Here is a 15848-nt window from a genome sequence, read left to right as displayed (position 1 = left end):
AAGAGAAGTTTAAAATTGATTCTAATCTATATAGATTTAAACATTATAACTATGGTGTAATAAATTATAATACTATTAGCGACTATTATATTGTATTAGATAAAGACAAAAATGTTGTATATGATTCTAGGATAGGTGATCTTGATATTGAGAAGTATGTTGATTATACAGAGTTTAAGGAAAAGGAATATAACAAACTAAGTAGCTATTTAACAGATAGAATGATAGAACCAACACATATTAAACCAAAAGAGTTAATGTTCTATTTTGAAGAATATTTGGAATTTAAGGGAATACATAAATCAATTAATTTATAGAAAATATATACAAATATAAAAAATGTACTTAGTGAGATACATAGTGGCTAATATGCTATAGCAGGCATAGTTACTATGGTAGAATTTGGTTATTCTTACTTTCAAAAACATGGTAATAATAATGATAATAATTTTAATGGTATAGATATAATGAATATAGATAAAGCAGAAATTAAATTAAAAAATGGTAAGAATATGACAATAGGTTATGGTTTGATTGATAAAAGCAATTATGATCTCAATCATCCATTTAATATCCATTGAGATCATAATTGCTTTTCTCAATCAAACCATAACCTATTGTCATATTCTTCCCATTTTTTAATTTAATTTTTGCTTTATCTATATTCATTATATCTATACCATTAAAATTATTATCATTATTATTACCGTGTTTTTGAAAGTAAGAATAACCAAATCCTACCATAGTAACTATGCCTGCTATAGCATAATAGCCACTATGTATCTCACTAAGTACATTTTTTAAATTTGTATATATTTTATATAAATTAATTGATTTATGTATTCCCTTAAATTCCAAATATTCTTGAAAATAGAACATTAACTCTTTTGGTTTAATATGTGTAGGTTCTATCATTCTATCTGTTAAATAACTACTTAGTTTATTAAATTCCTTTTCCTTAAACTCTGTATAATCAACATACTTCTCAATATCAAGATCACCTATCCTAGAATCATATACAACATTTTTATCTTTATCTAATACAATATAATAGTCGCTAATAGTATTATAATTTATTACACCATAGTTATAATGTTTAAATCTATATAGATTAGAATCAATTTTAAACTTCTCTTGTACTCTTTCAAAGAATTGTTGTGAACTATTTAAAGTAATATATAACTGGGGTATTATCTCTTGCTTTTGTATTTAAATCTGTTACAGTATGACCTACACAAATTATATTAATATTGTGATGTCTACCTTTAGAATACAATGAGTCTATAGCTGGTAATCTAATGTTTTCTCCCATATCATCAAATATAATAAGACTATTAGCAAAACTATCTAAATTATCTAATAATTTTAAATCAGCAATGCCATATACATTATATCCTTTCCACTCACTACCATCAATACAGAATACATTAACAGTCTCATACAAACCACAATAAACTTTTATAAAAGTTGTTTTACCAGAATTAGACGGACCATAAATAATAAAGTTATGTTTTTTAATTTCAAATGGTTCTGGTACAATATTCCTATATCCTTTGAATCTCTTCCTTAAATCAAAATATTTATCATAATTCCAATAAACAATTATAATAATAAGTATCAACATAATAAAAAACGGAAACATCAGCAACATTTTATTTGGGGTGAAAAACTTATTATAATTAGTTATAGCTTTACTTCAATCTGGGAACCAGCTTCGCTGATTGGTGAAACCACTTTGTGGATCTGGAAACCAGCTTCGCTGATATTATATTTCTTTGCATGTTCTAAGAATCTTTCTTTTGTATGATGAAACCTATATCTATGGAGATATATGCATAAACTACAATAGAAGTGTTTAAATCTATACTGAGAGATGTGTTTATTTACTTTACACATTCTGCATACTAAATATTGATTGGGATTATTAAAGTGCACTTGCAAATGATTATGTCTGTCTCTATATGTTATAATCTTATTACATACAAAACATTGGAATGGTTTATTTTGACACTCATCACAACTCCAACACCAAGCTTCATTTTTACTTTTATCGCATTTGGTACTAATCATTTTTATAGTATTGAAAAGCTATATATAATATTATTTCAAAATTTTGCATATAAAAATGAATCGACAAGATTATACCGGTTACATTCATTCCACGAGTGAGCAAGCTCAATCTCATGGACAAGTACAATCTGGAAGTGAGCGAGCTCAATCACATGGACAAGTCCAATTTGGAAGTGGACAAGTCAAATCTCATGGACAATCTCAATCCCATGGACAAGCTCAATCCCATGGACAAGTCCAATCTAGTGCCTCTAGTATGGCCGTCCAAATGTTAAAAAATAAAAATAAACCAGTAGATCTTCGAAGCAGTTTCACTGATCTGCGAAGCAGTTTCACTGATAAGGAAAGACAAAAGATAGAATTAGAAAAATCTATAGAATCAATCAGAAGGTTTAATCAAATAAATGAAGAAATAAAAGAAACATATGATAAACACAATGCAAAATTAAAACAAAGAAAAGAAGATATGCGTGAGTCATTGCGAAAGGTAGAAGCAAAATATTATCCAGATTTAGATCCACGAAGTGGTTATGATAAGGATAAAGATAAAAATAAAGATGTAGATTCTGATAAAGATGAAGATTCTGATAAAGATAAGGACTCAGATTTAGACTCATTTGATGATTTTGTCTATGTTCAAAAGCTTAAAACAAATAGGATTAGATGTGAAGAATGTGATGAAGAGATGACTCGAAAGAATTATAACAGACACATTCAATCACTTAAACATAAAAAGAATGAGCGAATGTACAATAGAAATAAAATTATTGAGAGTGCTAATGAGGATGGAATAAAAGTTACTAATGAGGATAAAGAACAAAAATTGGATGAGCAGTATATAGAAGAAGGAATAAAGTTTTGTGATAGTTGTGATATGTATCTTGATAATAATACTGCTTATAATAAACATGTAACAAAATTAAAACATGGGAATAATGTAAGATTGGTTACTGGGGAAATATGGAAGTAAGTTTGATTGTGTGATATGTAAGACAAGTCTGAGTCAATATAGTGTTGACCAACATTTAAAAATGGAAGTAAGTTTGATTGTGTGATATGTAAGACAAGTCTGAGTCAATATAGTGTTGACCAACATTTAAAAACAAAGATGCATCTAGATAATGTTACAGGTAAGAGTAAAGATAATATATCTAAAGATCAATCAAGCAGCTTCACTGATATAACTGAAGGATATTGCAATATATGTAATAATAGACATAACAATCAAATGAACACAATGAATCAGATGAACATAAGGAAAATGTTAATCAGAAAAAACTTGTTGATGGGAAGTGGCGAGATAAAGTTAATGAGTTAGGATTAGATCATAACATAAAGCATAATCAAATAATAATAACTAGTAGTAGTTATGAAGATCCTAAATTCTTAAATATACTGGAGTCATTGGATAACCTACATCCCCATATTAAGTTTAACATCTTTGATGTAGTTAAGTATACAAAACCTACGGATGATAAACTAGAAGAAAACGAATTCACCTTTAGGTTAATGACTAGGCAATATAATGGTGCACATGACTTGGATTTATTGAATGGGGAACTAGAGAAAAGAATGCAGGAACAAGAAATGAAACAATCTGGATGGAGTATGCAACGATTTGTTAAAAGGACAATGTATATACATAGGTTTTATCCTAGTGGTGGATGTGATACTGAGTTACCATTCACATCTAGATATATACTTAATATACATAATACTGATAATAAGTGTTTGCTATGGTGTCTAATTTCTTATCCACATTCTGCGCCACATAATCCCAGTAGAGTTAGTAATTATAATAAACCAGAATATATTAATGAGATAAAATTACCAAATGGGGTTACACCTCCATATGATTATTATCACTTAAAGAAAATACAAGAACTAAATAAAGATAAAATATTAATTAATGTGTTTAATCTAAATAAAAATAAACTATTAATCCTGTATTAATTAATCATAACGATCCTAAAGGATGTAATACATTATACTGGGATAATCATTACTTCCTATGTAAAGATGTATCATTCTTATTAAGAAAATCATCTAAACATATATGTTATCCATGTCTAAAATGTTGTGTATCCTTTAGAACAGAAGATGCATTAAAAAAACATATAGAATTATGAAATACACAGAAACATGTAGGAAGAAGAACATTCCATAAAGATGATTACCTAAAGTTTGATAAGTTCCATTATAAAAACAGAGTACCATTTGCTATGTGTTATGATTTTGGATGTATAACAAAAGATGGTAAACACATTCCTATTGCTTGTGGTTTATATATAAAAAGTGACTATCCTGATATATTAGAAGATAAGTATGAATGTAACTATGGCGATAAAGTAGTTGATTGGTTTGTGGATAGAGTAGAACATCATAATAAATTATTTAAAGATATATTTAGTATAAATATTCCATTGAAAGAAGAGACTATTACTCCGTTATATAGTAGATGTTATTATTGTAATGAGAACTTGGGTGAAGAAATCGTTAGAGATCATGATCATCTAAATGGTAAATTCAGAGGTTATGCTCACAACAAATGTAACCTCCAAGCTAAGAATAATTTTGTACCAATGTATGCTTTTAATTCTTCTAATTATGATAATCATCTATTTATAACTAAACTAGCAAAGAAAGTTAGACTAAAAGTATTAACTAAAACTGATGAGAATTATATTAGTTTTGATATGAGTTATGCTAAAGCATTAGATATGTTTAGGTTCTTCCATCCACTTAGCTTAGATGCTATAAGTAAAACATTGAGTAATGACGAATGTATAACATTAAACAAATGTGGCTTAGAAAGACGTAAAGGTATATTCCCATATGAATGGTTTGATAGTATAGATAAACTACATGAAACAACTTTACCACCCAAGGAAGCATTCTATTCTAAGTTGAAACAAAGTGGTATTACAGATAAAGAATATAAGCAAGCAATTGATTGTTGGAAAGATACTAAATGTGAGACAATAAACGATTATATGATGTTGTATCTTAAAACAGATGTATTGTTATCAGTTGATGTATTCGAGAAATTTAGAGCTATGTGTTTAGAATATTATGAAATAGATCCATGTTACACATATTCTACTCCTGGGTTAACCTGGTTGTGTGGGTTGAAATATACTAATGTTAGACTTAAGTATTATAAAGAAAATACAGTTAATATTTATGATACAATACAACATGGTAATAGAGGTGGACTAGCTTCAGTATTAGGTGATTGTCATGTAAAATGTATGAATAAACAGATAGATCCTGAGTATGCTGGTAAAGAGAATTATTTAAAGTATTTAGACTTCAACTCATTATATGCTTCTGCTATGGTTCAAGCTTTACCTACTGGTGAGATCAAAGTATGTGAAGATCCAGAAACTGGCTTAGCAGATACAGTATATACTAGATCTAGCTCTAATACTGGATATATCTATACCATTGATATAAAGTATAATGATGAGTTGAAACAGAAAACAAAGAAATATCCATTCTTTCCTGAAAAGACAAAAGCTAACCTTAATCAGTTTACAGACTATCAAAATGAAAATAAAAAGAAAGGATATAAACCCAATGAGAAGTTAATGTTGAAGTTAACGGATAAAAACGATTATGTAATTGATGGTGAGATGTTAGATTGGTATTTAGCTAGTGGTTTGAAGTTGGAAGATATTACCGTTAAGCAAAAGTTAGAGTATAGTAAGAGTGAGTGGTTAAAGCCTTATATTGAGTTTAATATTCAGAAAAGAAAAGAAGCTAAAGCTAAGTGTGATAAATTTGGGGATGTATTCTTTAAGTTAATGAATAATGCCTTCTATGGAAAAACAATAGAGAATGTATATAATAAACAAGATGTAGAGTTAGTTAATGATGTAGATAGATATATTAAATTAGTAGAAAATATTGGTTTCAAATATTCTGTAGAGTTTGATAATGATTTAGTAGCCGTACATAAAACGAGAGGTAATGTTAAATTAGATAAGTTTAATTATATTGAATTTGTTATATTAGAAAAAGCTAAACTATTCATGTATCAAGCTATATATGATTACTTTGAGAAAGAGTTAGATTGTAGTTATCATTACACAGATACAGATAGTATATTTATAAACATAAATATTCCATTAGATAGTACTATAGAAAAGGAAATGGATAAGATAAAAGATATTTTACATAATAATGAGTTAAGTAAGATGAAGGATGAATTACCTAATGATACTGTTATAGAAGCATGTTTCCTTAAAGCTAAAGCATATTGTTACAGTACTGTTAAAAGAGAAGAAGAGAAAAAGTTAAAAGGTATAACTAAAGCTACTATTGAAAAACAGATTAATTTGGAAGATTATAAAAATGCTATATATGAAGGTAAAACTAAATATGTAACTCATTATACTATTGATAGTAATAATTATCATTTAGAAGCTAAAGAACAATATAAAATAGCTATAGATCCATTTGATGATAAGGGCATTAGAGATAGTAATGGTGAATTTAGGTTAAAATTTATAAAAGAGTTAAGCTGGTTTTTTATTCAAGTTATCCACGAAGTGGTTACAACAATTTTCGCAAGTTGGTTTTACGTGCTTGTTACACGGTCTCATCTGCGAAGCAGCTTCACTGATTAGTTATACTGAAAAACACTAATCACTGTGTTTCCACCGATCTCAGTGTTTTTGACTGTATACCCATCACAGTGTGTCCCATATACAGTCTCACAGCAGGGATCATCCCTTTTAAGAACTGTGAAATTGGTTTTTTTTTATCTCACTTAGTTTTATAGTATTTCATCAGAGTCGGGGGACGTTCACTGGAGTCAGTGAGGAAGGAACCCCAAACCTTCCGTTTGCTAAAGCAACTTAACTAGACTCGATGATTTAACCACTACACCAAGTGAGACAGAAAGTTTTATTTTTAAATTGATTAAATATTGATTAGGGGATATATGAAAATTTTTATTATTTTAATATTTCTTTCAATTTTTGTTCAAGTTTTTTCGCAAGTTGGTTTTACGTGCTTTTTACACGGTCTCACTAGTTTTATACTAGTATCTGGGATACGTTCACTGGAGTCAGTGAGGATAGAACCCGAACTATCCGTCTGATAATGGTTAATTACCAGCTTAACTCTGTACTAGTGGCTTGCACTAAGTGAGACAAGATATGATAGATTTTAAATATAAAAGAAGTGAATATAGAGTAGTCGATATATAAAGGGAATTAGAGTAATGAGTATATGGGTACCGTATCGCGGCTCTATGTTGCGGAGGTACCCATATACACATTACTGGGGATTTTGTTGCAAATGGCAAGTGCGTCTGTGGGGTGCAAATAAAATGCGCCCACTAAGCTGTGGGGCTCAAACGAAAAAAATTCATACCTTTTTGTCTTGAAAACCTCTTTAATGGTTGCATATTATTTGCACAAACCCCCAAACGCACGTGACAATTTGTTACATAATAAATTACTATGTAGTGACACGTGCCTTTTAACTGCAGCGTACTGCATAATGTACTCGGCGGTACAAACAGAGAAGATCCAGCTTAAATCTTTCGCATATTGTTCTTCTCAGTAATCGAGTAGTAAACTTTCGAAAAACAGTTACATTAACAGTCTCAAGAAGTTCAGAAGAGTCACATCAACTAGGGATCTGACACCCAGATGATGGTCAAAAAAAGAGTGGCAAAAAAGACAGGGCACATCGACTGTGATGAAAAAGGAGTGATACGACGCAGAGATGGTTAACACTCAAGATAGGACACTGAGACTAGAAGCCTCGGATGTCGAGGAAGCAGCACCAGATGAAGAATCTATCAGGAGGACTCTCAACGACTCAGAGTCATCCGAAGAGGGTGACAAAGAAGCTGGGGGCACAAATTACTGTTTGTGCCCCCCCCCCCCCCCCAGTTTAGTGGGCGCATAATATTTGCACCCCCAGACGCATATTTCACATTTTTACAAAATGATTAACTATGTAATGGCACGTGCTCTGTAACGGGGGGGGGGGGGCGAAACGTACTGGGGGCACAAACGGAAAAGCTCCCAAACTTGAACTAAATTAGCCTATAGCAACTCGTTATAGGCTCACAGAAATCTAAAAGTCCATATAAAAGTCCATACTTATATCGACTTTTAACATGCAAATTATAAATCAAACTTGATTCAAAATCGGATTTATACACACTCATTTGTCACAAAGCGTGTTTTTGGTGCTAGCGTGAGAAATCGGGAAATTGTCAGCAATTTCCATGCTATAAGTCGATAGTTTCCACCTTATAAGCAACTCTTTCCAGATAACTAAGAATTTCAATTAGACCAAAAGAAAGAAAGACAACACTATTCGATACTAATTGTGGATTAAGATGACAATTAGTGGTTTTTACATCACCCGTAGAATTTTCACAAGAACAATTAAGACTTTTGTTCAGGTTCAAGGTGAATTACATGTTCAATGTTGTTGTTAAAAAAGATTTAATTTATTGCGAATACTCGTGACAAAATGTAGGCCTTTTCTATGATATAAGTAACTTATGACCACTTTTTGCGTAGCCAAATTTCATTGTTGAAAATGGTGTATGAATCGTAAAAACTTAGGCCAGACTTCTATCACTCGATTCCGAAAGACGCAAAGTTTATTGAAGTTTGTTTTTGGCCACGTATTCATAATGATCAAACAGTTATGAACAGAGCATCAAACAGTTATGAATACGTAGTCATTGTGAATGCAAATAAAATGCACCCACTAAACCGGGGGGGGGGGGCACAAACGGAAAAGATCCAAAAACAAATTGAAGAAAATTTTATAATGTTGTTTTTTAAACAGAATTGATTGAAGTTTGTAAATCTCTGCATGAACGCTTTGGAGTATTGGTTTGTTGCAAGTTTCATTTGGATCTTTCCCATTTTAGCCCCCTGCCCCGTAACATAGTGGTAAGATAACTTAAAGCTCCCCACCCCCCCCCCCCCCCATCATGGCAATGACCCCCAGTTATAAATTATATGTGGTTTTTAGCACGTTACTATGTAAGAACATAGGGATCTATTCTGTTTTGCCCCCCAGTGTTTTTTTACACCCCCAACTACAAATTATATGTTGTAATATAGCACCTTACTATTTAAAAAATATAGCATGTGCTCCTGGGGGTGGCGTAAAAAACATAAGCCCACTAAGCTGGGGGAGGGGGGGGGGCAAAACAGGATAGATCCGAAAACAGCACGTGCGTCGGGGGGTCATTAAAGATTTATGCCCACTAAGCTGGTGGGGGGGGGGGCAAAACAGAAATATCCGTTTTATTTGTTTAAAAAAGGATAGGATCTTTTCCGTTTGTGTCTCCAGTACGTTTTGCGCCCCCCAAAATATAGAGCAAGTGCTATTACTTAGTAAATCAGTATGTAAAAATAAGGCACGTGCGTCTGGGGGCGGGCAAATAATATGCGCCTATTAAGCTGGGGCCAAAAACGGAAAAGATCCAAAGGATATTAACTAACTGATTATTCATCAAGTTTGCTGGATGTTTTCCGTCTGTAACCCCCCAGCTTTGTGAGTCGATAACTTTTGCACCCCCAGGCGAATCTGCCATGTTTTCATAAAAGAAGACACTATTACTGGGGGACAAAGGGAACAAATCCAGTTTTGTAGTAAATTTGGAATTGCATGTTAATAGATCAAAAAATGAATGGAAAAAAAACCCTAACAGTCTAGATTAAACAATAGGTGGGGGTTGATTGAAAGCACTTAGGTTTTTCACATTGTACCCCTCCAAATTTAGTGGTCACATAAAGTATACACCCCCAACATGGTAATTATACTATAATGAGGGGGCTATGGGGGGTTAAAATGGGAAAAATCCAAGATCTAATAGAAAACTTTTAATAGTCTTAAATATGGGCAACAAAGCCCTTGATAAATCTATAAAGTTAATAGTCTAACATTTATATATACTCTACTTCAGTTCACAAAATCCGCAACGTATGTTGATAAAAATCAAATATTCTATAGAAAAAATGGATCTGTTCTGTCCCCCCCCCCCGCTTACAAATTATGTTGTTATATAGCACGTTACTATGTTAAAAATAGCACGGTACTTAAAAGATATAATCTCCCTAAGCTGGGGGGGGGGGGGGGGTAACAGAAAATATCCAAATAAATTTTAAAATATTATCTTTTTTTCTTCCACATTTACAGAGCTAAACTTGAAAATTATACGTTCCAGTTTTGCAGTTCCAAAATTTGAAATGACAAAAACTAAAATTGGAAAAAAAACCTTGGGGGCGGGGGAACAGAAAAACAAACTTCGCATCGTTTCCCTGTGTTCCCCCCCAGCTTAGTGGGTGCATATTATTTGCAGACCACCGACGCTCGTGCCATATTTTTACATGGTGATTTACTATGTAACGACGAGTGCTCTTTAACTGGGGGTTGCATAACGTACTGGGGGGCACAAACGCAAAACATCCCAAATTTTTAATTAGAAAAAAACAGCTTCCGTCCTTTCGTCAAAGCCATATTTATTTTTGCGGCGGGGGGGGGGGGGGGGGTTGTGAAGCGGGTTTCACCCATTACAGCACTACTTCCCCTCCTGCTTAGTGATCAGTTGTAAAAAAAGGGTCTTTCACATTATAGCCCCCCCCCCCCCCAGCTTAGTTTGTTAGTGGTAATATAACGTATAGGAACTCATATTATCATAAAAATACCGCATCTATTCTGCGGGAGCAGTTCTGGAGGGAGCAGGGGGCATTAATAGAACTGATCTAAGATAATAGCAAAATAAGACCCTCAAACCGCAATAATTAAGTTGTCGTTAAAATAGACCGAACAACAAATAATACGGCTCTTTCCCATTATAGATGTCGGCCCAGCTCGGGCCATACTTTAGTTTGAGGCGGTGGGGGGGGGGGGATGAGATGGGGGCATGTATTCTATTTTTTCCTTGGGGTAAATAACGGGAAACAGCGAATCAAACTACTAACTTGCTCTTGATATAATGATCTCGGTATATATAAAATATAACTGTTCTCCAAATAAAAAGCGTGAATTGTTCTTTGATTTCTCAATTGCAACACAAACTACATAGATAATGGATAAAGGCTTAAAAACAACGTGTACTTTGTTACTCGTTGGTTCGAAATGACATCAATTCCGGGCACCAGGTAAATAACCAAAAGAGAGGTCAGAAGTCATTTCCGCATGTCACTCAAGTCGCACGTCACACATCATCAGCTGTGCAAATTTAATCGCCAAAATTTTGGTAAAAGCGGGTTTATAAAACCCCACGTGAGCTGAACTAACTTTCCGAGCTATTCTATTTCGGACCACCCATAGTGTTTTCTTAATTCGTCACAAAAAGAGTTACTTATGGTTTGAGGAGCTGCTCTTTAACAAGGCCGCATAGACTAACGGATAAGGCGTCTGACTTCGAATCAGAAGATTAGGGGTTCGAATCCCTCTGTGGTCGTTAATTTTGTCATTAGCTAATCCAACATCGATCCAAATGTGTTCACGTTAATCGCCTTTCATTGCTTCAACTTTTCTCTTAAAGGACCGATAGCCATTCGCATTATAGCCCCATGCATAACTTTTAAACAAATCATAAAACTGGAAGGAACTTTTGCCATTTTAATCCTTATGATCAAGTGTAAAGAAAGTTTTTTTTAAGAGATCATCAATGTAAAGACAAATGAGTTTAGATCTGTGGCATTCGGAACTGTATTCACACTTTGTGATTGTTGCATACCAATTCCATTGCAATTACTATGATACTTAGGAGTCTCATATCTAAAAGGAATTTCGCCATTTTAGCTCTGTAATGAGCATACTTTGAAATGTCTCCTAGTTCAAATATTGGATCTTTTCTGTTAGTGCCCCCCTCGCAGTACTTTATGCATACCCCCAGTGAGAGCACGTGCCATTACATAGTAAATGACTATGTAAAAATATGGCACGTGCGTCTCGGTGGTGGATATAATATGCAACCACTAAGCTGGGGGGGGGGGGGGGGGGGTGCCCAAACGGCACCCCCCCCCCTTTTTTCACTTTTAGCTCAAATTCTGACCAATTTTAGATATTTTTACTCATTTATGTTAATGTTAGCAACAATTCCGTGTTGACAATAAGCGAGAAATCCCAATAAAAAGGCTGTTATTATTCCCATTGTGGTTTTTACAATCGAAAGAATTGGATTCCTTTCGGGAGCTCGTTTTTAAATATCTTCACATTTTTTCGACTTCTTAACTTCAACGAAGAGACAGTTTTTTCAATCTATTCCGTTTGTGCGCTGCCAGCTAAATGGCTGCATATTTTTTTGCATAGTGCCCCCCCCCCCCCCCCCCTCCAAGCATATTAGGCACAGTCTTTTCCAAATATGTAAATTAATATAACCGAAAAGTGAAAGTTTACATGCCTTCAGAAAAAACAGGAATATATATTAAATAACAAAAATTAAACAATAATCATATTTTTTCCGTTTGTGCCTCCCCCGTACCTAATGCTACCCCAGTTACAGAGCACATGTCATTACATGGTAAATCATTATGTAAAATATTGCACGTGCTTCTGGGGGGGGGGGGCAAACAATATGATCCCACTAAGCTGGGGGGCACAAACGGAAAAGATCCCAATAATCCTATCGTTTTAACGCCCCCGAATGCATATGCTAATTTTTACATAGAGGCGTGTTATAAAAACAAGGATCTTCTCCATTTGTGCCCCCTCCCCCAGCACATTAGGCACACCCAGTTACAGAGTACGTGTCACTACATAAGCAAATCATTATGTATCATTATGTTAAAATATGGCAAGTGTTTCTGGGGGTTGCAAACAAAATACACCCACTAAGCTGGGGGGGGGGGGGGGGGGCACAAACGGAAAAGATCCCAAATATTATTGGAATACTTTTTGAACTCTCAATTTGCGCACTTTCAATCGTTTACCATTATTTTACAAATCTCAAATTGAGTTCACCATCAGACATGTTGGAACATATCCGAGTGCATATTAAAGTCTTTTTCAACCGTTTTATTAGCGAATTTATTAATTTGTAAAATTAAATCTCCATTTAATTTTAAATCTTCCATTTAGTATAACATTTGAATTTCGACCTTTACCATACGCTCTCTTTGGCTCCCGTCTGATTTCGCCACAATTGTAGTTTCGTATTTTCAATTGCAATTCAGGCATGCATCCCAATCGAAAAGAGACTAAGCTTTAGTTAAAAATTGGCAGGTATAAAGCCAATCAATAAGAGGATCTTTTCCGTTTGTGCCCCCCCCCCCCTGCTTAGTGGGTGCATATCATTTGTACTCTCAGACGCACACGCTATATTTTCATCTAGTTATTTACCATGACACTTTCTCTGTAACTGGGGTTGCATAACCTACTGGGGGGGGGGGGGGGGGGGGGGGCACAAACGGAAAACATCCCACTTTTCTGACCACACTCTGGAGCTTGGCTATCACTAACAGTTCACTCTCCTAGACTACATCAGTCTTTGGACGAAAATTCTGCCGCTCTTAAGCATCGTTTTGGTGTCGGAGTTTGTGAAAGTCTTAGTGTCAAGGTTTTGATTAAGAGATTTAATAATGTCTGAATGCGCTACAACTAATCTCAAATTTTTAGGCCCTGTCATTCAAATGTACCTGTTTGAAAAGCAGGCGAAGCAGCAGCTTCGATGTTACGGTCAACTCACCAAAACAGACTAGCTTGATCTCCAATGCAGAGAAGCGTGGTCTAGGCCTGCCTGCTGGAATTACAATCAATACGGCCAACAATGTACCGGCGTTGTGATCAATTTCATACTTTTGACGTTTGAGACCTTTGAAGTATTCCCACAGGCTGTTCACGTGACACTCAATCAAATTCTGGGCGATAAAAAAACGTAGTCTTATTTTATAATTTCTAGAATAAAATTTTTAATAATCGATTTTAGTTGGCCAATTTGATCTCAATCAACTAGTGAGCAATTGGCTTTGGTAGTACCTAGCTTGGGCATAGACAGGCTAACCTAAGCATAATTGAGGCAGGGGGTGAGTGAGGGGGCAACAAGCGATCTGGCCTTCACACAGCGAATTATTTTCTTAGCAAGTACGGTGAGTTGTACACTAAGAGACTAATAAAGCTTTGAGAAAGGTGCTCAGCTTTCACTTTTCTTTTTCTAGACAGTGTTGTTATGCGGACTCTGAACAAGCCCCTAACTTATGAAAGTTTTTGTCCTCAGGTAGAGCAAATAAACTACAGAGCACAACAGAGTTTAAGGTTAACTTCTGGTTTCCAGGAAGACTCCAGACATTTGTTGAAAAAAAAACGAGGAAAATGATTACTGTTAATAAAATGGCAGGACAAAATTTGTTATTTTGACCACGACACGAGTTATTAGTTGTGAGTTAGAGCGAAAAATTGAAACATGGGAATGCCAAGAGTTCGGCATTTCTATTATAACTTTAAAAAATATCTGAACAATTTTTGCCGAACAAAATTGACGAAAGTGATTAAACGCTTGTGTTTTGCGGCTTCACTGGTATCGCTATTCAATTAATAGTGGCAATTAATATCCGCAACTGATGATGACAACTGTGCAATTATTGTATTTTGAAAATTACGAATTATAAACTTATTTAAATACTCTCAATTGATTGCTCTCTTTAACTTCTAAAAACTAATACACAAAACGATCCGAAAAAAATTACATGTACATTGTGAGCTGTATAATCTTCAGCAAGGCATCTTCACAGTTTCGAAGTGTTTAAAATTCAAATCTAATTATCAACAGAACAAAGTTTTTGATTATTTTTTCACAATACTGCATTGAAAGTGTTTTTTTTGGTTCGCTCATATTTCGTTCATCCTGTTTTTTTTTCGGATGTTCAGATTATAACTAATGAATGAGCCTACTTTGTGATTTGAATCCACGATACTATCAGAAGAAAAAATTTATATAGATTTTCGGGAGAAAACGGACGTAAGTTTTTCAAAACAAAGATGAATCTATTAACGAATATTTACTAGACTTCCTATAAGGGAAGACCTCGAGTGCCCTGCGGCATGATTAATTTAGCGAAACAGAATCTTGTCAAGCAGTAACAAAATTTGCCCTCGAAAAATGAACGCTCCCTTTTTACAAACTTAGCTTTGATAAAATTTAGTTCTTTGCTGCATTTGCAAGCCTTTTTACAATTAATATTGGCATGGTCAAACCAAATTGCAGTAGCTGACCTCTTTGATTTGCTGGTTTTTTAAAAGCGAAGTTCTAAAATTATCTCTATATTAATCACAATATTTTAATTCTCGATGTTATCAATAACCGGTTATCAATCACCCCCAAAGAGCAATTTTGAAATTAGCAAAATTATTCATCGGCGAAGTATATATACCTTTAAGCTGGTGTGTCAACTGTTTGAAAAGCATCCTTTAGGCTTGATTATAAATTATAACACAAATTGGGTTACAACTTAGCGCACGCGCACAACCGATCATTTTTTGTCAAAACATTCATTCTCCAACCTGATGATGTTAAAAATCTCTTTAAACACTTTTAATAATATGAGTGCATATTTCTGATTTTAATACATGCACTGGGCAGATTTTTTGAGAACTAAAACTAAGTCCTCAGACGAAGCTTGTGAACAAAACGACCAGAGACATAAAATGTTAATTCAGAATTTTATTTCCGACATTTGCATAAATTCATATTTGTAACAAACTACAGGTTCCAAATTTGGATTAAAATTTGTAGGAATAGCGAGTAATGATATAATAAATTGAGTCTAACAGTTGAGGCTGAG

At 33.9% G+C, this 15848-nt stretch overlaps 1 protein-coding gene across 2 annotated transcripts in view; it reads right to left on the bottom strand.

Annotated features, from left to right (window-relative positions):
* The window catches only part of LOC142348240 (uncharacterized), a 146324-nt gene extending 134648 nt beyond the window's left edge, over window positions 1-11676 (bottom strand). For both annotated transcript variants that reach the window (XM_075399529.1, XM_075399530.1), the window contains exon 1: window positions 11043-11676. The gene's annotated coding sequence lies outside the window, so the exon portion shown is untranslated. The remainder of the gene's footprint in view (window positions 1-11042) is intronic.
* Window positions 11677-15848: the final 4172 nt, after the last annotated feature.

This window comes from Convolutriloba macropyga, chromosome 10 (genome assembly GCF_964194025.1).
Source record: "Convolutriloba macropyga chromosome 10, txConMacr16.3, whole genome shotgun sequence".
In the NCBI taxonomy this organism is placed as follows: Eukaryota; Metazoa; Xenacoelomorpha; order Acoela; family Convolutidae; genus Convolutriloba; species Convolutriloba macropyga.
Note: the sequence above shows the minus strand (reverse complement) of the source record. Positions and strands in the feature narration are given on the sequence as shown.